Source organism: Dunckerocampus dactyliophorus, chromosome 11, assembly GCF_027744805.1.
Source record: "Dunckerocampus dactyliophorus isolate RoL2022-P2 chromosome 11, RoL_Ddac_1.1, whole genome shotgun sequence".
Classification (NCBI taxonomy): Eukaryota; Metazoa; Chordata; class Actinopteri; order Syngnathiformes; family Syngnathidae; genus Dunckerocampus; species Dunckerocampus dactyliophorus.
This window is the reverse complement of record NC_072829.1, coordinates 24,228,548-24,255,290: the sequence shown is the minus strand read 5'-3', so window position 1 is coordinate 24,255,290 and position 26,743 is coordinate 24,228,548. Positions and strand designations below refer to the sequence as shown.

The 26,743-nt window shown below is 39.4% G+C and overlaps 1 protein-coding gene across 1 annotated transcript in view; it reads left to right on the top strand.

Moving 5' to 3' along the window:
• Positions 1-26,743, top strand: part of frmpd3 (FERM and PDZ domain containing 3) — a 108,634-nt gene that overhangs the window by 43,579 nt on the left and 38,312 nt on the right. Inside the window, exon 2 of the mRNA XM_054792287.1 lies at positions 4,958-5,044. The gene's annotated coding sequence lies outside the window, so the exon portion shown is untranslated. The remainder of the gene's footprint in view (positions 1-4,957; positions 5,045-26,743) is intronic.

Genomic DNA, 26,743 nt, shown 5'->3' with positions numbered 1-26,743 from the left:
TATCACTGCATGGCGAAACTTCCAGAAGAGGACACGCCTTCTTTCAGGAGACTTTGGATGTAAGAGTACATCGGCGGAACTTCCACTCGGCAAACTCTGTGTCTTCCACTGCTAAGAAAGACTGGTCGTCTATTATTTCGGGTTATTAGCTTAGCGTTCTGACTGTCACACACATACGCGCCGAGCGTTAGCCACATGTCTGCGTTAGCTGGCGTCTGAATGATGAAAAGTCACCGTACTCCGTCAATTGTTTGTTCTTCAAATGCCGTATTAAAGCTTCTTAACTTGCTACCCCCGCACGATAGTTTCCGTGGCATGTGGCGGTAGTTAAGTTCCATACGGCAGACATGATTGGCATTGCTTTGTGGGAGGGGAAAGTGACAGGACGACGACGCCAAAGACGTTAGGTAGGTTAAGACACTGCATCCACAAAAGGATCGCTGTGGGCTGTAATATTGCTAGTCACAAGTATCGGCTTTGAAAGGCATTTATCATTTATAAAGTGTATAAATGTCTAGATGACCAGTGAGGTGGCTGGAGAGTGGCCACTACGTAGTTTAGTGATCATCAAGAAGGCACACATTTTCTTGTCAAAGGGCGTTTTAATCTGCTCTGTTTTCATAGGAACAAATTCATTTTGTTTTTATAACATTAGTTGGGGCTGAAAGAAAATTGATATTGTAGCTTTTAGATTGTCCTTATACTTTACATTTTTTATTAGAATGACCGTAATACTCAGGTGCCACAGAAACAATGTTACATTTCTTACTTGTAATTTATTTACATTTACAGTCATCATTTAGAGCGGTTAATTTAGTAGATTAGCTCCAGACCCGCCCACGATAAATGAATTTCCGCGATATAGGATTAAATGTTAATAAAAGAAATATTTTCATAGTTAGAGCATAGAAAACCTGATTTCTGTCATTTCTGACTGTTTAAATACGGGTTTTAACATTATTAGAGTCCGCCTATAGTCACCTTTACAGTCCTATTATTCATCGTTTACAACATGTTGCGCAACTCTTATGCTTGACTATGCTAGGGACTTGAGATGGCTGCTAGCTAGGGAGCTAGCGAGCGAACCAGTTAGCCTCGAATTTATTTCTTCTACACTTAAGAAGCCAAAAACGTACCACTTCCACACGGAATGGGAGGAGAACCTTTTTATACTCTATCATGACAGACTTCCATGGCTGACTTCATGACTTCATTAGGTGTTAAGGTCATGTAATGTAAGTAAATGTGTCATTACTGCCGCCTAGTGACCAGAATGCTACATATCACTTGTGTTTCAATATGTTTAGACTAATAATAGACCATAGTCTGCCACAAAACAGCAATCATTTATTAATTAATGAATTTCTGAAAAAACACAATAGCGAGGGAGCGATATTGCGAGGGACAACTGTAAATACACTTTTTTCCTTTTTTGACTGCAATATGTCAATATAGCTATGAGTTGAAAAGCCGGTACACAGCTTTGTTTGGAGCTGCTGTCCATGGTGCTGAAAAGGACTACAGACAATGTTTCAGCACCATGGGCTAAACTAAGACCTCAGCACAAGCCAGCAAGGTAATTATTTGGATTGTCATTTTTTGTCACAAGACAAAACGTTTGAAATCAAATGTTCAGTGGAATTACTGCAATTATGATTGCTAATGGCTAAGTGTGGCTTCCAAGCCATGATGTTGTCATGGTTACACTGCAGGTTGTGGTCTCAGTAGGTGTGCCACGAATTTGCGACTTGTGTGCAATATGTTTAATTATTGAAAATATATGAATCTGCCAAGTCCTTTCCCTGAAGGGCTACACGATAAACACACCTTATGATCAGGTTTCCAAAAAAGTTAAATCACAGCTGCCAGAGTGCAGGTTGTGTTTACAGTGCGAGTGTAACCTCGGTGGAGAGCAGAGGTGCGATGGAGGAGAAGGTCAGGAGCGCAGACGAGACAACGCACACAGACAGCAGTGTTTACACTCATCAAATAAAGCAGTGTGACAATGCAGTCCAGAGGGTGGGGGCATGACTGGTCAAAGGCTTACACTCTATTGGCACAATATATTTGTCAGGAAAATGGCTGCAGGACAGACTGAGACAAGGTATTTGAAAAACAAATAGAGTAATTATAACAGATCAGAAAAGTATGTGTGTGAAAGATTGCAATGATGAATAATTGATGGTCATTAGGTGATCAAAGGCTCTTTGTTAAAGAATTCAACACAGCAAACGACCAGCTAAGCAGGTTTGCTGGCTTGTTGCTATGACAACATCCATCCGAATAAACAAACTGAAGGACTAAACAGACATGAAACCGTGATATAAGAATCTGAATTTAAATTGCTGCCAAATTCAGAATTTGGATCAGATCTGGATCAAACTTTGGTTTACATGACAGTATCTGTGCCAACGTACAACTACACATAGCAAATGTTGTATGTGTACTGTGTTTTTATAATCCTTTACAAATATTGTTTATTGCCTGCTCAAATGTGACCTCTTCATTACCCTTGAAATCAGTTTTATTGAAAAGTCCAAAATGCCAGTGAATACGGGAACGACTCCCACACAAGTCCCAAAACGCTGCGTTATAGCTGTTATTCTGCAAACCAAGAGATCAACTAACAGCCATAAATGTATAAATGTAAACGCTGTAAGTTCATTAATTTGTTGATTAACTGTCTTGAAGCAATTGAGGCAAAATGCAAGGCATTACTTCAACCAACAGAGTGGTTGTTGATTCAATCCCAACTACTTTGCTCTCTAAAGACGTTGCATCGTGACATTAGCTGTGCAAAGCTCAGCGATGTTCATGTTGTTTATTACAAAGCATTTCATGTGTACTGTTTTGCACCTGGTAACTCCTAAAATGAAGCTTCTGTAGCTTTGTGGAAAATCACAAATAACTGTCATTTTCTCTCAAATCTAAAATTAATATTAGTCATTCGTTGTTTATCGGTAGACTGAGGGAGTGATAATTGAGGGTGATATTGTGAGGGATGACTGTACTTGTAAATATAGTAGTCCACAATTCAAATGATCTTTAATTTACCTACAGTGGATCAAGCAAATACAGTATTAATCCAAAATCATTAAAGTTAGTAAATTATGAGAAAATTGGATTTCCACTTGTATAGTGCTTTTCTACCATCAAGGTACTCAAAGCCATTTGACACTGTTACTACATTTACCTACTAATGACACAGCATCAGGAGCAACTGGGGGTATTAAGTATCTTGCCCAAGGATACTTCGACATGGTCACGGGAGGACAGCAACCTTCAAGTTGGGAGACGACCACTGAAAAATGTCCCAAATCACGAGGAAAAAGTCATATATACGTTAATATAAAGGGAATTTGGTTGAATTATTGCTAGATAAAAGTTGCAATGTCACAAGAATAATTAAATAGTTTCATTTAATCGTAAGGAACAATTTTAGTCTAACAAGTAAATCTCAAAAGCTTCACATTAACCTAAACACAATACGTACAAGACCTGCCATAAATAAGTAATATAATTGAGTATTTGTTAAAACTCTAAATCCATGATCTCGCAAGATCACAATGTGACGAGATTTCTGCGATAATAAAATCAATTAATCATGCGATTAATGAAAATAAACTTGGTAATTTTGCCGGCCTCCATATATTGCCCTGTGCACATGTATCTGTTTTCTTCACTCTCGCCTCCAAACAGGCAGGAAGAGGGTTCACTCTGCGTTGGTTAAGTACCTAAACGTTTCATAGAACAGCTTGAGATGTTCTGAAACGGAGTGAGACATCTTGTCAGTCACACGATTGTCTCTGGGGGGGAGTAGGCGGGGCCGTTAGCATACACACAGCCAAAGAGTGGAGCCTCGTGAGGAGCAATGGAGAATAACGATGCTTGCAATGCTAAATGCCACAGCCGTCATGTGGGAATATTAATAATGAGCCCATCAACACGAATGAGCCAGTAAACCTAATTTGCTCAAAAGTGGTGGCAACATAAACAAAACCAACATGCCCACCTCAAACATATCCACCCAACCCAGTTTTCCCATCTGGGAAAAAACTACCGTACACACCCACAGTCAGCGACATTTGAACGGAAGAGTGCAAAATGGTGTGCTTTCACAAAGAGTGGTGTTTAATACATGGCCAACAAAATGCTGCTCTTTAATACAGTTAAAAAGCCAGCATTTCAAACAATGCTGCAAATGTTAGAGACATAAGAAAATACATGTTACAAATGGAAATTCCACGGTTTTACAGAGTAAAAAAATGCATGTTAAAGGAACTACTGAATTATTATGATATATTATTATTATTCTATATCATCATAATATTAGTGGTTTATATGGTCTCAAAAAATGGTGATAATAATATTGCTTAGCGTCAATTTGTGGGACAGTAAACATTTCAAAAAGCACCAGCTTTGTTTTGTGACTCCGTAAATTAAAAAAGTTTGCCTGTCCGGTCATATTTTTTCATTGTGCTTTTCTTAAAATTAATGTTAAAATTTTGGCTCTCGCGTACCCAATCCTAAATTAATGTTAAAATTTTGGCTCTCGTGTACCCAATCGTAAATTAATGTTAAAATTTTGGCTCTCGTGTACCCAATCCTAAATTAATGTTAAAATTTTGGCTCTCGTGTACCCAATCCTAAATTAATGTTAAAATTTTGGCACTCGCGTACCCAATTCTAAATTAATATAAAAATTTTGGCTCTCGTGTACCCAATCCTAAATTAATGTTAAAATTTTGGCTCTCGTGTACCCAATCCTAAATTAATGTTAACATTTTGGCTCTCGTGTACCCAATCCTAAATTAATGTTAAAATTTTGGCTCTCGTGTACCCAATCCTGTCTCGTGAGTTGGGTGTCTTGTGACGCCCCGAGTGAATGATGATGGCGGAATGCTTCATGAGCAGTGATATCAATTGAGTTCGCTTTTTGTTTTCCATGCCTCAACAGGTTCCCACATTGTGGACTTGTGTGGGATAAAGTTTATGGGTGACCCCTGCTGACAAAAGAAACCTTCACAGTCAACACTCAAACACAGTAAGTACACATTTTGTCAAATTCCTAGCTTATAATGATCAAATTTGTACATGAACAGAAATGTTAATATCACAGTGTGCGAGTGTTTATACATATGAAAAGGTAAATTGAATCCCTTATTAGACTGTGTGAATTATGTGAGGAAAAAAACATGAAGTGTTACAAGGATTTCAAATCCTTTATCAATGTTAGTCGCAGGCTTCATATACAGTAGCTCCCTTTTGCTTTAATGTATAAGCTCTTCTCTCATCAGTGCACTTTAGTATTCCATTTAGAGTCTCTCTTAATTATTTCCATGTTTCTCCTTATCGCTATTGAGCAAGTTATAAACCTTGAAAGGTTATGAACCCTGTCTATTGTCATGATATTGACAACACAGCAGCATTTTGGCAATGAGAGTGTACTATATGTGTGTATCTTGTGCAGCTTTTGCTCACATCTGCAATTCTGCATTGATTCCATGCCAGCCACTGAGTGAGCACAAAGCTGATGCAGACTTTTGGGCTCTGTGTTGGTCCGGTCCATCAAGCCAGTGGCCATGGCCATAACTGTGAATGATTGCAGTCAATACGGCAATCACATTGTGCTGCAGTCATCAGACGTTGCGTGCATATACACACACACTCTCTGCATGCGATTGATAAATCAATTCGCTTATAATAATATAGGTAATTTTATTCGTCCATTTCCATCTTAAATTCAAATGTAAGACAGGCTGAAAGATGAATCCCTTGTTGTCCTAACACAGCGTAGCATACTAAACACCGTGTTTGGCGAAAACAAAAATCTTAATTAGCATATGAAACACGGTGTTAACAAACATGCTGTTTATCCCTGCAGCATTTTTGGATTATAATCAACTGATGGGCGTACTTTTTTTTTTTTTTTTGTCTCAGAGAGGTGCTTGTTAGGACCCCCTCTATGATGCTGACGCACAGGCGTGTATTTTATCACATGCATGTAGGTCACCAACAGAGAGGAGCTGACTGAATGACATGTCATTAAAAAAAACACACATACACATCCTTACTCGATAAGTGCTGCGAAATTGATGCTCGAAGAGACTGAAACTCTTAAGAGGACTTTCTGCATCGCAAATGGATTTTTAAGTCATTCTGCGATGAAAGTGTACTTTTTCACACAGATTTTAACAAACAGTGGCTGAACGCAAATGGCCACAGAGGATCTGGGATAGGAATAGGATAGGATATAGCTGCAGTGGAGAAAGAATAACAAACTGCTGTGAGGAGAATATAAACAGCTACTGTATCCAGCAGGCATGTGGGTGCTGTCACTGCCAGGCACAGAGGAGTTTGTTTATCCTCCTGAACTTGAAGTGTGTGTTTGTTTTGTATAGCTGGGAAATCTCCCATCACACCCCGTTAGCATGTTATCATAAATACTTCAAGGACGGTTACTTTCATGCAACAATTTGTAATGAGAAGCCCAGAAGCTTAAAAATATCACCCAACGAAAGGGAAATTAAGCCTGCTCTGAAGTTATCATTAGTATTGATTTCTTGGTTCTAATCAGCACTCTCCTCTGTAAAACTATTTTTAGCTCGTACCAATACCTGACTCGACCGGGTTGAGTGGTCAGACGGAGCCGATTGATTACATAAGAGCCATTTGCCACAAGGATATGGCAGGGGGTGATTGGCTCAACCAGGACTGAGCTGCGGAGCATACACATAAAAGCAGCTGCAACCCGATACAGTGAAACCTCGGTTAGCGTATGCCCCGGTTAGCGTATTTTTTGGTTTACATTGAAAAATCAAGCAAAAATTGTGCCTCGGTTCGGATACATTTCTCGGTTAGCATACAATATGGCACGTGTTACTAATACACTGCAAGAGTCCGACTTTGTAACATTTTTTGTCATCACAAAATGCAGACAGACAGGTGCGCTCGCCAGGTTGGTGTCAGAAGTTGCTATACCAACACTGCAAGACTAACAATTTCTACCATAAGATAGAGTACAGGTGTCTAAAGTGCGGCCTCAGAGGCCATTTGCAGCACGCAGCTTGTTTTTTATTGGCCTATTGACCATTGGCACATTGTAGAAGTTAATTTAATGTAATGAGGAAAAACTGAAATGTTGATACTAATAATAATATTTATACATTAAATACATATAAAACAGCTTTTTAAGCCTTTTTACAAACTAAAAAAATTGCAAAATGGCCCCCGCATCCTTTGACTTATTCATGTGCGGCCCTTGCTGGAAAACGTTAGGACACCCCTGATCATACATGCATGACTATGCATGTATTGCATAACATTAGCTATGCATGTATTGAGAAAAGGTAAGGATCAGGGCAAAAAAAAATGGCATTTTCATTTGTTTTCTCTCTTAACAACTTCTCCAACCACTTTCTTGTCTTAATGGTTAGGGTTGGGCATCTGACACTGGTGTCCAATCAGTACTTTTGAAACAGTGCCAGTGCTTAAACAGTGCCCGAACCAGTATTTGAAAAACGGAAAACATACAATTTTTGTTCAAAAACATCACCTTTTTCTTTGTATGGAATTTTGTGACATAAAAGTTGAACGGAATAGTAATTGAAATACTTCAATATAACTATGCAATAAATTCACCAATTTGAAATAAAACCAGCAGCAACACATAACACAGGGAATGTGCAAAACAAAAAATTAAGATTTTACAGTACTTTAAGTGCCTACATTGGGCTGTTTAAGTCAATACATTACCCACGATTTGAGCAGAAATTGATGGTAGATAGACAAGATGTTAGACGACCGTTACAACGGAGTTTGCTAGTTAATCCTACATGCAATAGCTGTGTATTAATCGAGCAAAATGAAGTTACTTACGTGACGTTACTTGCACTTGCATCTAACTTTGAAGCACTTGTTGCAGGTGGCTGAGTCAGCATCTTTTGAGGTGAAGTACCAACTTTGGAGCGTTTGGGCCTGAGCATTTTAGCTAGATGCGTCTGTGGCGGCAATAACTATACCTCATTTTTGCCTCATTTCGGTGCCAATAAGTTAATAGTAACTGTTTATTAATTGTAATGCTAAATCTAGCACCGAAATGATGCATCGACGTCTACTTACTTTGTTTTTTGGACTGGTTACCACCGTTTACATCAGCCCTGTTTCCATTATGGTATCGATACCCATCCCTATTAAAGATATACAATCACCAGATAAATAATTCACTTCAAATTTGGCACATACTGGATTTGATGGGAGATAAATGAGCTGAAGCTTATGTGGGTTTTTGTTTATCTAATAACCAATTGTAAACTTTGTACAGTGGTTTAGTGTGGCTTTTCTTAGACAATCAACATGATCCGGGGTGCTCATACTTTTTCAGCCTGTGGGCTACTTTTGAAATGATCACGTCCCAAAGATCTACCTTCTATTATAAACATAGAAGGTATATTTCTAAATATTTAAATGTGTAATATTACTATATTTATAAATATGGGTATTTATGTACGTTATACATGTATATAAGGTCGCACACACCTTTTCAGCATGTTACAAGTCGGTATGATCCATCTCTTACTATAAAACAGCATTTCCTATTAAACATTACAGATATACAAGAAATGAAAATGATTATGCAAAAGACAATGCAGAAAAAGTCAAGGCAACATATTAAAAAGGTTTCTACAATGGACACGTTTTCCAATTATTCATGAAATAATAGTTGAACAGGCGGAACAAAACCTGCATTTCTATAGTGGAGTTGAGGACGCGAAGCAAAGCCATCAAAGAATTGACTTTTTTTCGACATAAAAAGTCGACATTTTTTCGGCCGTTACAGATATATAGGCATCTTACCGCCTCTGTGTGTACCTTGAGATGTCTGCTCACCACTTTATCATTGCCGCGTGAGGAGCACCAGCGAATCACGAGGGGAGCGACTCACACCACCTTTGGGATTTACCAGTAGCTGGCTATTGACGTAATGGGCACCCCTGATGTAGAATGATAGCTGCTGAGAAACCCATTGCATGTCACTCCAAAAGGTAACAAAAAAAGTTACTATAAATGCATTAATCAGTTATTATTCCCTATTTTTGTTCCCGTTCAAACCAAATTCAGTTCATATTCAAACCAGTGACCCTCTGCGCTGCCGAATTCATCAAATCAGGCAAAACCTGATGGTAGGACCTATCATTTGATGCTAGCAAGCATTTTGGTGGTATCATTATGTACCTTGAGGCCAAACAGCCTGTCCAGCCCTCCCGTCTCCCTCACTTGATTGCATAAGCACAATGCACTGGCTGCTGACAGCCTGTGCAAAGTAGTTACAGTATCAGGCAGAAGGACACAACAAACGCCAGGCTTGATTTTCCAAAGTGGGGGGTGAGCATTTCCAGTTGAACACCAGCGTGCTCATCTTCAGCCTTTGGTGGCCTCCTCTTATCTCGATGGTTACACCTTAGCTTCATTTAGCCTCGATATCTTCAATAACTCCATCTCTAAGCCCCCCTCCCTCGGTGGATATAACTCTTTCTGTTCAGTTGCTCGTACGGATGATGATGGCAGTGATGGCGGTGATTAACTTGCAGCAGCCGTCATATACACAGTGGGTTTTCTTATCTCACGTCCCTGGAGCAGAGAGGCTGAGGCACAGTGAGGCTGCCTTTCGTCTTGGTGTTCTGATAGAGAGATGACAGTCCTCTGTGGATTCTAACACAGCTCAGCTTGGGCTGCCATGTAAACTGCAGTATCCAACACTGTGGTAAGCAATGAGGCAGACATTTCATGTGCAAGTGGCTCTCGTAAAAGTCTGAAACGGTAATCAGCCTGTGAAAGGAAGCCTCTCACTTCACGGGCAATCTGAATTTAGGATGCGAGTGGAGTCTGCCTTGCAAGTCTACATCACTGAGCGTGAGCATCAAAATTGTCCTCACGTGCTGTCACAACAGTGTCTCCCGAGGAGTGGCGCGTCACACTGGGCAACACAGCACGCCAATTAATCACTGAGAAGGGTCGCTAATAAAATCATGACTAATTCAGGCAATTTCATCTTGACATTTATGTTTTTTTTCCTCAAGAAAATGCATATGAGGAGCTTAAAGGCTACGGCGGCCTGGTGGTTAGCATGTTGGTCATACAGTCAGGAGATCTGGGTTCGTATTTCTGTGTGCATGTTCTCCCGGTGCATTCGTGGGTTTTCTCCAGGTACTCCAGGTAAAGCATGTTATATTAATTGGAGACTCTACATGTCCATTGTGTGAATGGTTGTTTGTCTATATGTGCCCTGTGGCTGCCTCTCGCCCCAAAGTCAACTTAGATCGGTTCCAGCAAACCCCTGTGACTTTAGTGAGGACAAGCGGTATAGAAAATGGATGGATGGGAGCTTAAAGGCATGCCTTGAACAAAAAATTTAAATATAGCACCACCTGCTTATTTGAAGTGAGTTTGAAGACGAATGGTTTAAAATGATTACCAGTAGTACCGGTACTAAGAGGTAACATGTTTCTCCAGTACTATGCAAAAGTCGTAGGCAACCTGCGACCTTTTTCACAGCAGTCATTTTGACCTAGTCAAAAAGTAAACAGCAAACAACAGATACAATTTAAAATACAACACGGATTACTATGAAATTCTGTAGAAGAGTGGTGCAGGAAAAACCCATTAAAATTTGGTAAAAATGTGGATAGAGATGCACACACAGGTATGTGTTTGACCCACTATGGCGTCAATGGATCCATCCACACACTGGAATCATAATGGCACCACCTATCCGTTCCTCATCCTTCATGAACCAGGAAGTAGCCTGCTAACTAACCCACGAAACCAAGACATTTATGCCATTCTGCAATGCATTTGTGGAACTTTTGAGGTCTGCACTGTCCTGAGTTACATCCGGACTATGTATGGCCATTAAACGGTGGTTTTGCACAGTGCGAATGTGACACGCATGTATTTGTTGAAGCATCATTAAGCGTAAACAGGTGTTTATACTGTTTTTTGGGCAACCTCTCAATGCTTTCACATACAGTACTCCCAAGCATGTGTAAAGTGACATCGCTAACATAATCATGTGATTATAATCCAATAATGGACCTGGCTCACGAGGGGATATGAAGGTAACATAAGGCAGCCAGATGAACACGGTTGCTCAGATAATTATGTTTAAATAGGAATCTGCTGCATATGACAAGTGTGTTCCTAACTAGCAGTGTAAATTGCAAGCAGTAGAAGCTAATCAAGACCAGGGGTTGTCCAAACTTTGGCATGGGGGCCATTTACATGCCACAGACTGTTTTTTTATTGGACTACAGCACACAGTATTCTTAAAATAGAACCAAACACAGCCCGCATCAGATCATAAAAAAAGGCAGAACGAAACACATTTGCTTTATCATATAACACAAACATAAAGATGTATTATTTATATATACACAGAAGTACTGTACATGCGAGCGTCTTCGCCACATACACATGAACGCACAGGCGACAGTGCGCAGGGATAGGGCGGGAGAAAGATATAACGCCAAGCGTTTTGTGAGGTCTGATTTTTTTTTTTGAGAAGGTACTTTTGTGATGCAAATGTATTAATCTTGTGAACGCATATTGTTTTGAGAAGCCAAACTCTTTACTTAATGGTCCTCGGCAACTAAGTGGAACTACGTTCTTCATCACGGAAATCTGACCAGAACTGGACTTAGGAGAGCAAGTGGGGGGTAAGTCGCTGTTATTGGACTACAATGCTGATGGGGATGTCATACAACTTCATGTCCAAAAATGCAAACTATCTCTTTAATTTCCTTTCAACTGACAAGTACAGCATATTGTTTAATCGCCCAATGCGGACATGTACTTGTTGTTTCCAGGGACCTATTTAGAGGACAATACACAAGCTTTGTAGCGTTCCTAAATCACCATGATTAATGCTTAGTGTTAACCTCGCTAAAGAGAAAGCGCAAAATAAAAAGAGGCTATTGTAGATCTACTTGTAGATGCTGTCTCAGGGTTTGCACAGTGCAACCTATTACTCATAACCTGTGCTCGTCCTTCAGCCCTCGGGGACACAGCTGCTGCATTGTACACAGAATCCAGCGCTCCTCTCGCCACAGGTTGCTATGGAGACAATCGTCCTGAGGAGTATGTAAATTAATAATATTCATCACTATGGGATTTTAGAGTAATATTTCAGCTTGTTGCTATATATAAATAGCTCTACCGGTCTATGTCCATGCTTCTTAAATCGTGGGGTGGGCCCCTTGGGGAGCGCAGAGAGGCAGTGGGGGCCACTCAAGGTTGGCAGGTCTGTTAGTGTCACTGTTCATCCTTAAAAGATGCTGGTGCCAGCAACTCATAGAGTTGTTTGTACAGACAGACAGATAAATATAATCAGGTTGTCAGTAGTACAGTAATCCCTCGTTTGTTGTGGTTAATTAGTCCGTGATAAGTGAATTCCGTGAAGTAGGAATCCTTATTTAGAAATGGAATATTTTCATAGTTAGAGTGTACAAAACTTATTTACGACCTTCTGAGTATGGATTTTAACATTATTAGAGCTCTCTAGACATGAAATAACATCCCTAGTCACCATTACAATCATAATACCCAATACAGTAGAGAAAATAAGAGTAAAAAAGTAATTAAAGACATAAATAAGAATCATGATATCAAAACATTTCTCCTTTAAAAAAAAATGTCTTGCAAAAATAAATAAATTAATTAATCACACAATAAATGAAAATGAACTCAATAATTTTCTGTTTTGCTCGTCTATCACCTCCAAACAGGCAGAAAGATGGTTCACTCTTTGCATTGGTTCAGCACCTAGATGCTTCATAGAACCTTGAGACGTTTTGAGACGGAGTGAGACCTCTTGTCAGTCATAGAGTCGCGTTGTCTCTGTGGAGGGAGGCGGGGCTGCTAGCATACACACAGCAAAAGAGTGGAGCCTCGTGAGGAGCAATGCAAGGTAGTAGAAATTAAGAGGAAAAAAGATGAGTGCAAGGTCAAATGCCACAGCCCCCATGTGGGAATATTAATAACGAGGCGAGCCCATCAACATGAACGAGCCAGTTTGGCGAATTTGTTAGAAAGCGGTGGCAACATAAACAAAACAAACTTGCCCGCCTAAACATATTGGCCGAGCAGCGCCAGAGTAGTTTCATACATTGACCAAAAAATGCTGCTCTTTAATACCTTTTGAAAAGCCAATGGCAATTCCAATTTACAGCGTGAAAATGACATATTAAAATAAATATTGCATTATTATGATGTATTATTACTATATATCATCATAAAAGTGGTTTATTGGGTCTCAAAAAATGTAGACAATAATATCGTTTATCAATTTGTGGGACAATAAACATTTCAAATTGCACCTGCGTTGTTTTGTGACTAGGTTAAATAAAAACGTGTTTGCCCGGTCATATTTTTTCATTGTACTTTTCTTAAAATTAATGTTAAACTGTGATCTCGCCTTGTTCTCGTGGACCATATCTCTGTCTTGTGACACCCCTACTACTGACACCTGGTGATGAATGTACAGGGTCAGGCAAAATGATCTGATTAAATAAAAGGCAAATAAAGTAAAGAAACAAGAATGTGTTTTTATTTCCGAAACGTACATATAATGCCATTCTGTTTCATTATGTTTTAAAAATTAAATCAGCCAAATGGGATCCATTATTGTCCACACACTCAATGCAGATCCAGTAGCTCTGAAGTTGGTAACCCATAACAACATGGTGTTTGGAGCTGGTACGGGATCAAGTCTACCAAGATTGAAGTGCAAACGGAACGCTCGTTGTGTTGCAGTTACAGATTCGTTTGTTTTGATAAAATGTTTCCACAATGAAAGCGTGATGCTCACTAGTCCAATTCATGGCAGCAACTGAAAAAGAAACGAAAAACAACGTCATTATAAAGAAACAAAGCAAAATGGCATTATATGAAAAAAATGGCATTATATGTGCTTTTCGAAAATAAAAACACTTTTTTGTTTCTTTACTTTATTTGCCTTTTATTTAACCTACAAATGTGTCAGATCATTTTGCCTGACCCCGTAGAAACTTAGTTTAGGAAAAAAAAATACTTAACATTTGCTTAAATGTGCATATTTTTTGTCTAATAATATGCCGTATTCAACCACTGGTCTACATTCATTGTGTGAAAAAATTAGGACACCCATTTTTTTCACATGACCCCAAGTATACTCCTGAAGCGCTGCACACAATAATTAGAAAAAAACATGCACTCCTACTGTTTTGCCGGGGCTATTAATTTTCTTAAAAATACACCAAATTGCAGCTTGTTTGACACCACAAGTAGGATTGACTTGAAATTTCTCACACAGCTCAATGCACTAAAGAAAACATCCACTGTAAAATTAGGAATTTGGTACACACCTATAGGGGACTGATCAACACATGTCAGTAAAATTTGAGCAAGATTAGTTAGAAAGTAATTTCCCTTGAGTCCCATAACCGTTTGTATAATGATTATACCACTTTGAGGATATCTGTATGAATTTGGATGTATTCTAGCATGTCTTCCAAACCACAATTGTCATTTACAGTGACAGTATCTTTGTATGAGAAACATGCAAACCAGCTTTCAGGCATCCTTGCATAATGTGTATGGCTATAAATGTGCATGTACTGTAACACACTGAACACATGTTGTTCCATTCTGCTGGCTTGAAGACTTTATGTCTGGGATGAATTATTCTGTTAATCTTTGTCTGACACTATTTCTCTGTTTTGTAGCGCACACACGCAGGCTTGTGTGTTTGTGTGGGTCTGTCTGTGAGACGTAAATGCTTTTTGGAGCATGAAATAAGCTTTCTTTGGAAGCGGTGACGAGGAGAGTAGCTGATATCCCCTGCTATTTCTTAATTAAGTACACACGGCTCTCATCTTCGAATTGTAAATGTCACCTCCGAGCGCCTAACTACCGTTTCAGGCTGTCCTCTCTTGGTTCTGGCTCGAGCTGGTCAAGTACAACATTTGGGAGTGATAATGCGGCGCTCTGCGGCCGTCTTAATCAGCTTTTGAGAGTGAAGGTCACGGTGTCAGGCGATTGACTGTGAAAACACAGAGAACCTTCTCCAAATGGGGAAAAATGGAAAGTCGGGTCCTGCCTCACCTCTTCCTTTACTCCATGCTGCACTATAAAACACTGAAGTATTGTCTGTAGCTATAACCCAAACAATCTCACCTTTATTGTGTCGATACTTTGACAGGTCCACTCAAGGAAAATGCTCAGATGATCTCATATCAGCCTCTTAGACTGTGTGCGTGTGTGTGTTATGCATTAGACCGTGATGAGCCAAGAGGCGGCAGCTCTATGATAACAAACCTGTGATCAGCACTCCTTTGCCGCCAGAAACCCACTGCAACTACCCTTCCTCTTGAGTTTTTGCACATACTGTGTACATATTCTTTCTTGCATGCTAGATAAATCAAGCGCATGAAAAATTCAAATTACTTTCAGGAGACCACAGACCTCCACCAAGGTTGATCATGCCTCATTTTGAACAGAGCTGTTATAGCCTTTAGAGATGTTAATAGGCATTGATTTTGTCATTATCACTACATACTGTACATACTGTATGTATTATTCACTGAGAAATAATAGTGGAAAATGACAGACAATCCCTTATGTTGCAATGGGAAAAAATAAATCCTTAATCCAAATTTGTACCAACATTTTTAAAAGGTTCTTGCTTGGGACATGCCTCATCTCCTCACACAGTTTGCGGAAATTGGTTAAAGTTCCCCTATCATGCAAAATAGACTTTTTAATGATGTTCTAACAGTAATTTGTTTCCTTATGGCCACCAAATGTGAGAAAAATCGATGATCTCCCTCACTTGTTTGCTCTACTTTTGATGGAAGAGGCACTGAAATGGTTGTTCCTGAAGTTGGAGTGAAGTTTAAGTGTTTTTTCATGACATCATGAAGGAAAAAACTCATTTGGCCCCACCCTGACTAGATGAGTATGTACAGTGGTGTAAAAAAGTGTTTGCCCCCTTCCCTGTGTCTTTTTTTTGCATGTTTGTCACACTTAAATGTTCAAAATTCCAGCGAACCAAAGTGACAGCCATGAGCCACAAAAGGCGAAAACGTGGAACAATGGTGAACCTTCCCAGGAGTGGCCGGCCTACCAAAATTACCCCATAAGCACAGCGAGGACTCATCCAAAAGGTCACAAAAGACCCAACAACAACATCCAAAAAACTGCAGGCTTCACTTGCCTTAGTTAAGATCAGTGTTCATGACTCCACCATAAGAAAGGTACTGAGAAAAAATAGAGTTCCAAGACGAAAACCACTGCTGAACAAAAAAGAACATTAAGGCTGGTCTCAATTTTGCCAGAAAACATCTTGATGATCCCCAAGACCTTTGGGAAAACACTCTGCGGTCTGATGAGACAAAAGTTGAACTTTTTGGAAGATGTGTGTCCCATTACATCTGCCGTAAAAGTAACGGCGCATTTCAGAAAAAGAACATCATACCAACAGTAAAATATGGAGGTGGTAGAGTGATGGCCTCGAGCTGTTTTGCTGCTTCAGAACCTGGAAGACTTGATGTGATAAATAGAACCATGAATTCTGCTGTCGACCAAAAAATCCTGAAGGAGAATGTCCATCTGTTGGTGACCTCAAGCTGAAACAAACTTGGGTTGTGCAGCAGGACAATGATCCAAAACACACCAGCAAGTCCACCTCTGAATGGCTGAAGAAAAACAAAATTAAGATTTTGGATTGGCCTAGTCAAAGTCCTGACCTGAGTTCTATTGAGATGCTTTGGCATGACCTTAAAAAGGCGCTTCATGCTGGAAAACCCTCCAATGTGGCTGAATTACAGCAATTCTGCAAAGATGAGTGGCGAACACAAAGGGGTTCAGAGTTAAGTTTCAGCTTGCCATGAGTTATGGCCACAACAGTAGCCCATGTTTTTTTGGGGATTATTGTTGTGAGATCATTCAAACCAGCAATAAAAGCTTCTTGCTTCGGCAATCGAGTCTAGTGTATGCGCCTTACCAAACATTACAGTAACATTGCTGACACCTACTGACCAGTGTAGAATACTACATATTTTCACCATCTGCATCTTTTAAATGCCTCATAATTCTATTTTAGTTCATTCAGCCATTTTTATGCTTGGCAAAGAATATGTAACATTTGCTTAAATATGTATATTTGTTGACTAATAATGGGCAGTATTCAACCACGAAACAGCATGATTTATTTAGTGTATTTACTTAATATATTTTTGAAAATTCGAGTGGCGAGGGACAACTACTAGCATTTCCACCTTGTCAGTTTAATACTGTTATTGGTTGTTTGGGGATTTTTCATGTCTATTAATGTCTTAGCAGGTTTATGTACATAAATCCTGGTTTGGGTGGAGCGTGGGTCATAGTAGTAACCATTACATTTTTAAAATCTACATTTTTGGACCTTGTTCTAAATTTTACAGTGCATAAGGAATCAATGTTAATGATTAGCATCTTCAGACGTTTTGGTGCCAATCCAAATGAAGAGTGCTCAGCCTTAGCAGAGGTCTAACTGAGTGACATTCTACTTTTAAGTAGCTATTATCATCTGTTGATTTACGATCAACACGTGAGAGATGAACTTGGAAGAAGAAGCCGTCCTTTGGTTTATGCGGTGTAACAAGAAGCTGCCGTAATTTTTACTGACAGTTTAAGTTGTGTCTGTTCCATTTTAGCTTCGCTACAATGGCTCTGTCAACTCTGCTAATGTCCTCCTTTTATTGGGACACTGTAAATATGTTGAAGTTTTTTTTATCACCGTGAGTGGTTTATTAGCTCACATTCTGTCTTTCAAGACCTTTTGTTCCTCGGTTGTTTGTCTTTGTGACTCGGGAGCACAGCACAAAGAAGGGATTACATATATTTTGTACAGTCTCATAAAGTGCTAAAGCACATTAACCTCACTCATATTATTAGAGTACAGTATTAACATCAGGGGGATAGATGTTACTTAAAACTGATATATTATACTGAGCTAGTGAGAGCTAGTCGTAATTGTGCAATCATATTATCTTAAAGGAGTACCAGAGGTAAGTCAATCTAACATTAGTTTAAAATGTATTTTTTACTATCTTACTAAATTTTTATTGTAACGATATTAACACAAGATGCAGGACACAAAAACTACCGATGCTCCGATCAGGGTTTTATGCTGCCGATTCCGATACCGATTATCCAGGAGTGAAATCGCCTGTTACCGATCACATGGATTCATTATGTTTTTTATGATGAGTGCCATTGGCCAAAATAGGTAATTACTAATAAAGTTAAAATGAGTAATTAATTAATGAAAGGATTCCTGGTTGCACCCCTTCTACTGTCTGTCTGTATGACATGAAAAAAGGAACCATAAAATCACAATATAAACAAAAAAATAATTATTTTTGAAAGAGAACATACAGTCATGGAAAAAAAGATTAGTCCACCCTTGTTTCTTCAGTTTCTTGTTCATTTGAATGCCTGATACAACTAAAGGTACCTTTTGTTTGGACAAATATAACAATGACAACAAAAATAGCTCATAAGAGTTCCATTTTTTGGCAGTACAATGCTATAGCTATTCATGTAAGAACTTCAGTCATTTTGGTTATTAACAAGAAAACCACGCAAGTTGCTAGATATCAGCTTTTAAATGAAACTCATATGAGCTATATTTGTTATCATCCTTATTTTTGTCCAAACAAATGTACCTTTAGTTGTAGCAGGCATTAAAATGGATCACTAAACTGAAAAAACAAGGGTGGTCTTATCATTTTTTCCATGACTGTATTTTGGGTATAATCTTCCTTAAATTTAATTGTTTGTAGTCTGCAATGAAGTTGACAAAAGGGAAATACTTACGTTAAAGTACAGAGTCTAATTTCATGGACACTTGATTACTATGGAGACTGTTGCATTGATGTTTATTTAATATTCATTTTAATAAGCAAACCTGAGATTTTAGTGCTTACTAAGAAAATCATCTTGTTGGTCAAAAATAAATTGGGCCACCATATTTAAACTAGCTTAGATTTCAGTTGTTGAAGTGCAGTTGTTAAAAGACAGTAGATGAATCGTTTTTTGTTTTTTTGCTCTTCTTTATTGTGCTGCATTGATATAGTGACTTGCATCCTTCTATATTATTATATTATTATTATACTATATTATACTACTATAATTGTGACTATTATACTTCTACAGGCAAAGCCAAGTACCCCTTCTATGTGTGTAACGTATGTGATGCACAGCCTTCCAAGCAAATCTCTATTCTTATCTTTGCCATCTTCTCACAAACACACCCCAGAGTCATGTCGGTGCACTGCTTTTTTGTGCAGCAGAGACAATTTTCCTCATCGATCCCTTCAAACAGTCGTGCAAAGTGTCCAGTTTCACATATCTCCCAGAATACCTCAAATCGTGTTGATTATCCCTGCATTCACATTGATTATCATGTGTTTTCTTAGCCCCTCATACCAGGCTATCAAGCTGTGGCTTCTGAAACGCCAGCTAACGTTATTGATCGCAGCCCATTAACAGGGGAACAAAAGTGCGTCGTTGCAGCGTGATTCATCACAAACACGTGACACAGCCATCGCTCAGTGGACCGCCTACACTTGTGAGGGGAGGAGGGGACAGGCGTCCCCCACCACAGGTGTACACAATGTAACAGATGCCTGCTATGAAAGCATAAGTGACTGTGATGTGCTGTTTTCCTCTCAGCAAGCAATGGCTCAAGGTTGAATAAAATACAAAAACAACCATGAAGCAGTTATTAGGCCCTGCTCTGCTCTAAGCATCCTTGGTGTATTATAGTGTACTTACAGTGTACCAGCTCTTTATGCCCTATTATTGTTTAAAATACCATTTCCACATATTTTATAGGATTTTGTCCTGGTTTTCTGTAGTTGTATATTCGCGTGGCTGTACTGTATTGTAAATCACCCCGCTACCTAAATATAAGGTTTAAAATAAATAAATATTGAATTAAAACTGCGATTGGCTGGCGACTAGTCCAGGGTCTACCCCACCTCTCGCCCAAAGTCAGCTGGGATAGGCTCCAGCATACACCCGCGACTCTAACTAGGATAAGCCGCATAGAAAATAGATGGATGGATGAAATAATTAAAATTCATGTTTTAATAATTCATGTATTTAAAGTAAGAATTTCACGAATAACTTAATTACGCACCTTGTACTCTTTGGTTTTGGTCTGGATTTGAAATACTCAACTTTTTTTTGCACAAAGTAACGGTATTGGATGGATATCGCTGATGCCAGCCTGAATTTCACAAAGTATCGGATCGGAAAGGAAATCAGAGGTATCGCACGTCGCTAGATGGCATTTGAAAGTTTTGTCGCTTTTGGTTTGTTATCTTTATTGCTTCCAAATAAGTCTCGGACACAATGGCTCAATTTGAACAGTTTAATGTGCCAGGAAGAATGATACACAGCTGCGGGGGACTCGTCTTCTACACGGGTGCAGGAGCAAGTCCGAGGCACAGCTTCCCTAGCTTAGCAGCCCCTTGGGGGGGCTATAGTATGTCTCTATGTGTGACCCAGTGGTCTTCGCTGGTTGGAGCCAGTCGATACTAAGTGTGCCAAAGGTTGTGATAAAGGATAAGATGAAGGCCAAGCAAGTGATACAGAGACAGCGAGTAAACAAGTCTGCACCGGTCATGCTATCTAACATGTGCCAAGAGAGGCTTACTGTATATGTAACTACATCGAACACTTTGGAAGGCTTCTTAACACATCTCATACGCACATACCACAACTGACTTGGTCGTGCATTATAACGCATCTGTTCATTAACATAGTGAGATATCAGATGTACAACACACGCATGTCTACCGCTAAACAAAATGAAACCAACACCCACAAGGCAATAACTTCAGGTTTTGTTGTTAAGTAAAGTTTAAAAAGATGAGATAATGTTGGAGTCTGAGGGGCTGTCCACGCATGGAAACGGCGTTCTGTGTGCCCTGAAACCGCTTCTAGATACACCAGCTTGAGGTTTCCGTGTAGGCAAGCAATCCGGTCGACATTCACGTTATATTTTCTTGTCTTATACAACAAAATGACTCGCTTAAGTAATTCCCTTTCGTCGTAAGTCGAGACGAGCGTTGGAAAGCGGAAGACGGCGGACTCATGCGCATGTGTTCTCTCTTCTGTAGTATGGTGTGTCACATGGTTCAAGCTGTGCGTCTGTGTGCCTTGTGTATTACATCGTTTTCACTCAGTGATCTGTTCCCGTCTGGATGCAACTATTTACTAATCCAGAGTATGGATGCATTTTTTTTTCAATTTGCCCAAAAAAAAATCCCAGGAATGTTTCCATGTGGACAGGGCCTGAGTTTTTGAAAATCTCCACTCTGGCTGGGGTTTTGCATTATAGACAGTTATGCAAAACGCCACAGACATTGCAGTCCTATACGAAACACAGAGAGACCTTGGCCGATGCCAGCGAATACATTTCTCATGACAACAATTACAAACAGGAATTGCATATCAGCTTCAATGCAACAGTCAAGCTCTTTTAAATCTGCACGGCGCAGCAGGATGCATCATGCTCGTCCTTCTTCCTATACTGTATGGGTGCACTGACTGGATTAAAGTTGGAAGAGCAGCCAAGCATATATTCATTTCCTACACTCTGACTGAGAATTCAGCAGACGAGCCACACACACCTCATGGAATATCTTAGCAAAGGCAGCCTGGCAATATTCTTTATTAAGGAAATATAATGTTCAGCTTTATTTGGTTTTGCTAGTATAAATAAGACGTGGTGGTCAGAGGGGATAAAAATAACTACATGTGATAAACAACCCCTGTGTATTATACGTGCAAATTGATAGCAAGGCATATCGCACTATACTATTATACTAATGCTTTTACTACTATACTGCTACTATTATGGTAGCAAGAACTTAAACGCTCAGTGTGAAATTCAACAACAAACATAGTTGGACTACTATAGAAGTGTATCTTTAAAAATATATATATTTTGTCAATTGTTGACACTGCAGGAATACTTATTTAATAGGGGTGTCACAAGATCTCGTGTCAGAAGATCTCGCGAGATTAAAACGTGTCGTGAAAGATTTCTCATTCAGAAAAAAAATGTGGCGTGGGCACTAGGCCTAGGTCGGTAATAAATCAATTAATTACACAATAAATGGAAATGAACTTGATCATTTTGACGGCCCCCATATTTTGCCATGTGCACATGTGTCTGTTTTCTTCGTCTCTCGCCTCCAAACAGGCAGAAAGAGAGTTCACAAGGAGTGAGCCCTTTTGTCATGTCCTACAGTCTCTTTGTCTCGGTGGGTGGAGGCGGGGCCACTAGCATACACACAGTGTGCAGAAGAGTATGACGTAGTAGAATTTAAATTACTAGACTGCAATATATTGTCACATATTTTTTTGATTTTTTCATTGTACTTTTCTTAAAAGTAATGTTAAAATCTCGTCTAGTCTCATTCTCGTAGACCCTATCGCACGTATCGTCTCGTCTCGTGACACCCCTATTAATAATTATTTATACTGTTTAAAGGCGCAGCAGTGCAGAAAATTCATGGTTCTGTTCGGTTCAATACTTTGGTGTGGCGGTTCAATACTGTCAAGCCTTTTGTAACTTTTATGTTACTGTTTATTGAAATTACCAACATTTGTTTCAATTCAAAAGTATAGTTTTTAAATTAAATTAAATGTACAGTCGTCCCTCGTTAATTGGTTCCAGACCTGGCCGCGATAAGTGAATTTCCACCAAGTAGGATTCAATATTAATAAATTGAATATTTTCGTAAGTACGGCATATAAAACTGATCACGATCTCCTAAATATGGTGGCTAACACTATTAGAGCCCTCTAGACATGAAATAACACCCATATAGTCACCTTTACATTTGTATTACCCAATATAGTAGATATAATCAGAGAAAATAAGACACATTAGACATAAATAAGATAACAGAGACTCACACTTTAGCAGTTCCTGTTTTTTTTTTTCTGGACAGTGTACTTTCTGTCGTGGCTCATCAATGTATTACACTCGTATTACCCAATATAGTAGACATAATAAGAGTAAATAAGCCATTTAAGACATAAATAAAACTCCTGTTCATGTTTGTAACAGTAAATGTGTTCCTTAGTTGACCTAAGTGGTGGGCGGACAGATGTGTGGAGGACAGGAAGTGACATCGGTTGCCATCCACCAATGTTTAGCATTGTGTGACACTTATATATACCGTTGTCCTTTTTTCTACGGCGCGATCTATCTTCACATGTAGCTTCTGTCTCAGCAGCTTGGTCTGAATGAATACAGGGGGCACAGCTTAGTGGATCTGCCGAGCGCAGATCCTCATCGTTAGAAGTTGTTTAAATCAATATAAAATCGTGTATTGTTCAAGTCAGAGTGCGTACGGAACCAAGACCACTGTATCAAATGGTTCAATACAGATACAGTTGTCACTTGCAACTCTGAGCTTTGAATTTTGCGGTTGCACTCTATCGTGGATTTAAAAAAATATATTCCTTCATAAATCATACTGTTTCATGGTTGAATACGGCCTATTATTAGTCAAAAAATATGTATATTTAAGCAAATGTAACATATTTTTTGCCTAAATTAAGCATTTCCAAGCATAAAAATGGCTTAATGAATTCAAATACAAAAATAAGGCATTTAAAAGATTCATTCACTCATTCAATGGTAACTAGGTGTCAGCAACTGTAATGTTCAATGCACTAGACTTGCACTAGACTTGATCACCGGGACAACAGGCTTTTATTGCAGGTTTGAATTATCTCACAACAGACAAAATAATTCCTAGTAAACAACCCTAACAAAAACACGGGTTACTGTTGCGGCCGTAACCCACACAAAGCTGAAACTCAACTCTGAAGTCCCCCACTCAGGTCCCCCTGAGGGGAACACATTTATTGCAACACACACGAGCACAAGTCTTATTTATGTCTTAAATGGTTTATATACTGTTATTTTGTCTACTATATTGGGTAATACAAGTGCAAAGGTGACTCTCAATGTGTTATTTCATGTCTAGAGGGCTCTAATCATGTTAAAAAACATATTTAGAAGGTAGTAAACAAGTCTATGTTCTAACTATGAAAATATTACGTTTATAAATAAGGAAACCTACTTGGTGGAAATTCACTTATCACGGTTTGGGTCTGTAACCAATCAACCACAATAAATGAGGGCTCACTGTGCATATATTGGTGCACCTCTAACGTTATCATATGTTATTATTATAATTGTGTATTTTTGTATGTTTCATGTTAGTAATGTTTTTGAAATATCCTCCATCAATCAGAACAAACCAACACCAATGCTGGACCAGGGCTGGGCCAGATGTGAATGGAGAAAGCCAATTGCTATTCTCCACATCGCTGTTGAAGCACACCAAGAGCAGATAAGTTCATGGTGGCAGAGGCAGATAGGAAGAGAGAAAGCGTGAAAACGCTGCATCTATTTAGATACAGACAGTAGTGTGGCCGGCTTACAAATCAACCTCTCGCTGCGGTCTGGGTCTAAGGGCATGCGCCCTCTGCAGAACAACACGCTCCAGTATACTAAACAATCGCATCTGACACGCAACTCGGTGATGAATCGCTTTCAGTAGAAGTGTAATCGCCTGGACCTGTCGATAAACACAAACAAAGCAGCCAGGAAGCTGCATTAATGGTGGGGAAGAAAAGAAAATGGAGGCACTAACAAGTAAAAAGTAGATAATGTTCTACAGTGGTGATATCATGGCCATAGAGGTCAACATAGACATACCGATTTTGATCTTGTGTGTCTAACGTGAGAATTTAGTTAAGGTGGGAAGAGCGATCTAAATACCGATATTGGTATTGGATCGATACCAGCACGATGAGACTGATTATTTTCAGTTTGCTTTTATGTTTTTGTTTCAAATTGTTTTGCAGGGTGAAAAACATATCACTCTCACAATGACAGGTAAGTCCCACACGGCAACCATGCTTGTTTTGGCTTTGTGAAAAGAAAGTGAGCAGGAGACGGTTGCTCTAGGCTGGATGCTGCAATGGGGGCGGAGCTGATCAGCGGATGTGATCGGCGTTATAAAGCATATACCGATCCCATGCTTTTTCAAGGAAATCGTCCGATACTGATCGGTGGACGATCGATCGGAGCAGTATATACAGTATATATTTTTTACCAATAGGCCACAAAACAGCATGATTTATTAATTTATATATTTTCTAAAAATCGTGACAGAGTGAAGCCGGTAAATTAAAACTGTAGTAATTAAAACTGGATGACTGTAGTAGTTTTTGTGTACTTATTTTGCACTATTGACTTCATTTGGTCAAACAATTGTATGTAATAAAAAGTAATATGGTAATAATTGTATTTTGTTGAGTGAGTGTGAATTGTTGTTCGTCTGTATGTGCCCTGCGAATTGCTGGCGACCAGTCCAGGGTGTACCCAGCCTCTCACTCAAAGTCAGCTGGGATAGCATACCCAGCATACCCCCACAACCCTAGTGAGGATAAGAGGCATAGGAAATGAATGAATGAATGTATTTAGTTGATATTGTTACATATCGTCTTAGGTTGTATTGTTAAATTTTTCACAGATAAGTGCCTTGATACAATTTTTTTTTGTCTAAAATTGTGTTCCTGTATTATTTGGATTCTAACCATGAGGCAAAATTTGTTCTTGGTGGTACTGGCCCTGTACTTACTTGGTACAAATTTGGAGTATCCCCAACCTCTAGAATTTAACAAGAACTAGCTAAGCAAATTATTATTTTACATATACGGCCTGAATGGTCTGCAAATCACAGTGCTTTAAATGCAAAATATGGCAAGTCACATCCCTGCTGAAAGCTGAAGGAGACGATCACTTTACTGGGTGTCACTAGAGTGTGGTGAGGCTTGTGGGTGTGCGGGAGAGCAGAGGATAGGGTGGGAGGGGGTGTAGTTATGCAGTGTTGCGTGGAGAATGAGTTTCACTCTCTGGCGTTGGACTGTCAGGAGAGCTGCTGCTTCACTGGAGGGTGACAGCACAGAGACAGAGCCACTCTGCTGCTGTCATGGCTACTCTGCCTCTCTTCTTAGTTTTCGACGTGTAGATGTGTCTGGTGAGCACAGCTGTTCAAGACTGCTTGGCCATGTTTGTGTCACTTGAGGCCCGTTTTGCAACAAGAAATGTTGGTGTTTTGAGGGGGTTCGATTTTTGTTGCTGTAATTGCAGGTCTTTGAGGGTATTCTGTGAAGCGGGTTTAGTCGGTTAGCGAGCTGTGTTGAGTTGAAAGCTGGACTTGCGTGTTCAACGAACATAGCTCTCTTTTAAAGCAGCTGTATCGTATTGTATTGTATTGTACTTTATTAATCCCACAGCAGGGAAATTCACTTGTTACAGCAGCAAGCAAGATACGCAAGTAAAGAATACATAGTGACTACAACATCATCAACAAACATCATCCTAACTTAGGCTAAACTCATAACCTGTGCTTTTCGTAATCCCTGTTATCCGTAGCTTTAATGCTAATGAGCTGCGTTTGTCTCTGACAGTGTGTGTGACTCCAAGAAGTTGTGTTTCTTTTACATATACACTGTATAGCTGCGTTTACACTTGCACGCATTTTGCCTCGGCATTGTCCCGCAAGTCGCCGTGCCAATGCGTGTCATTTAGATGTAGCGCCTAAAAAGCGTGAAGACTGGT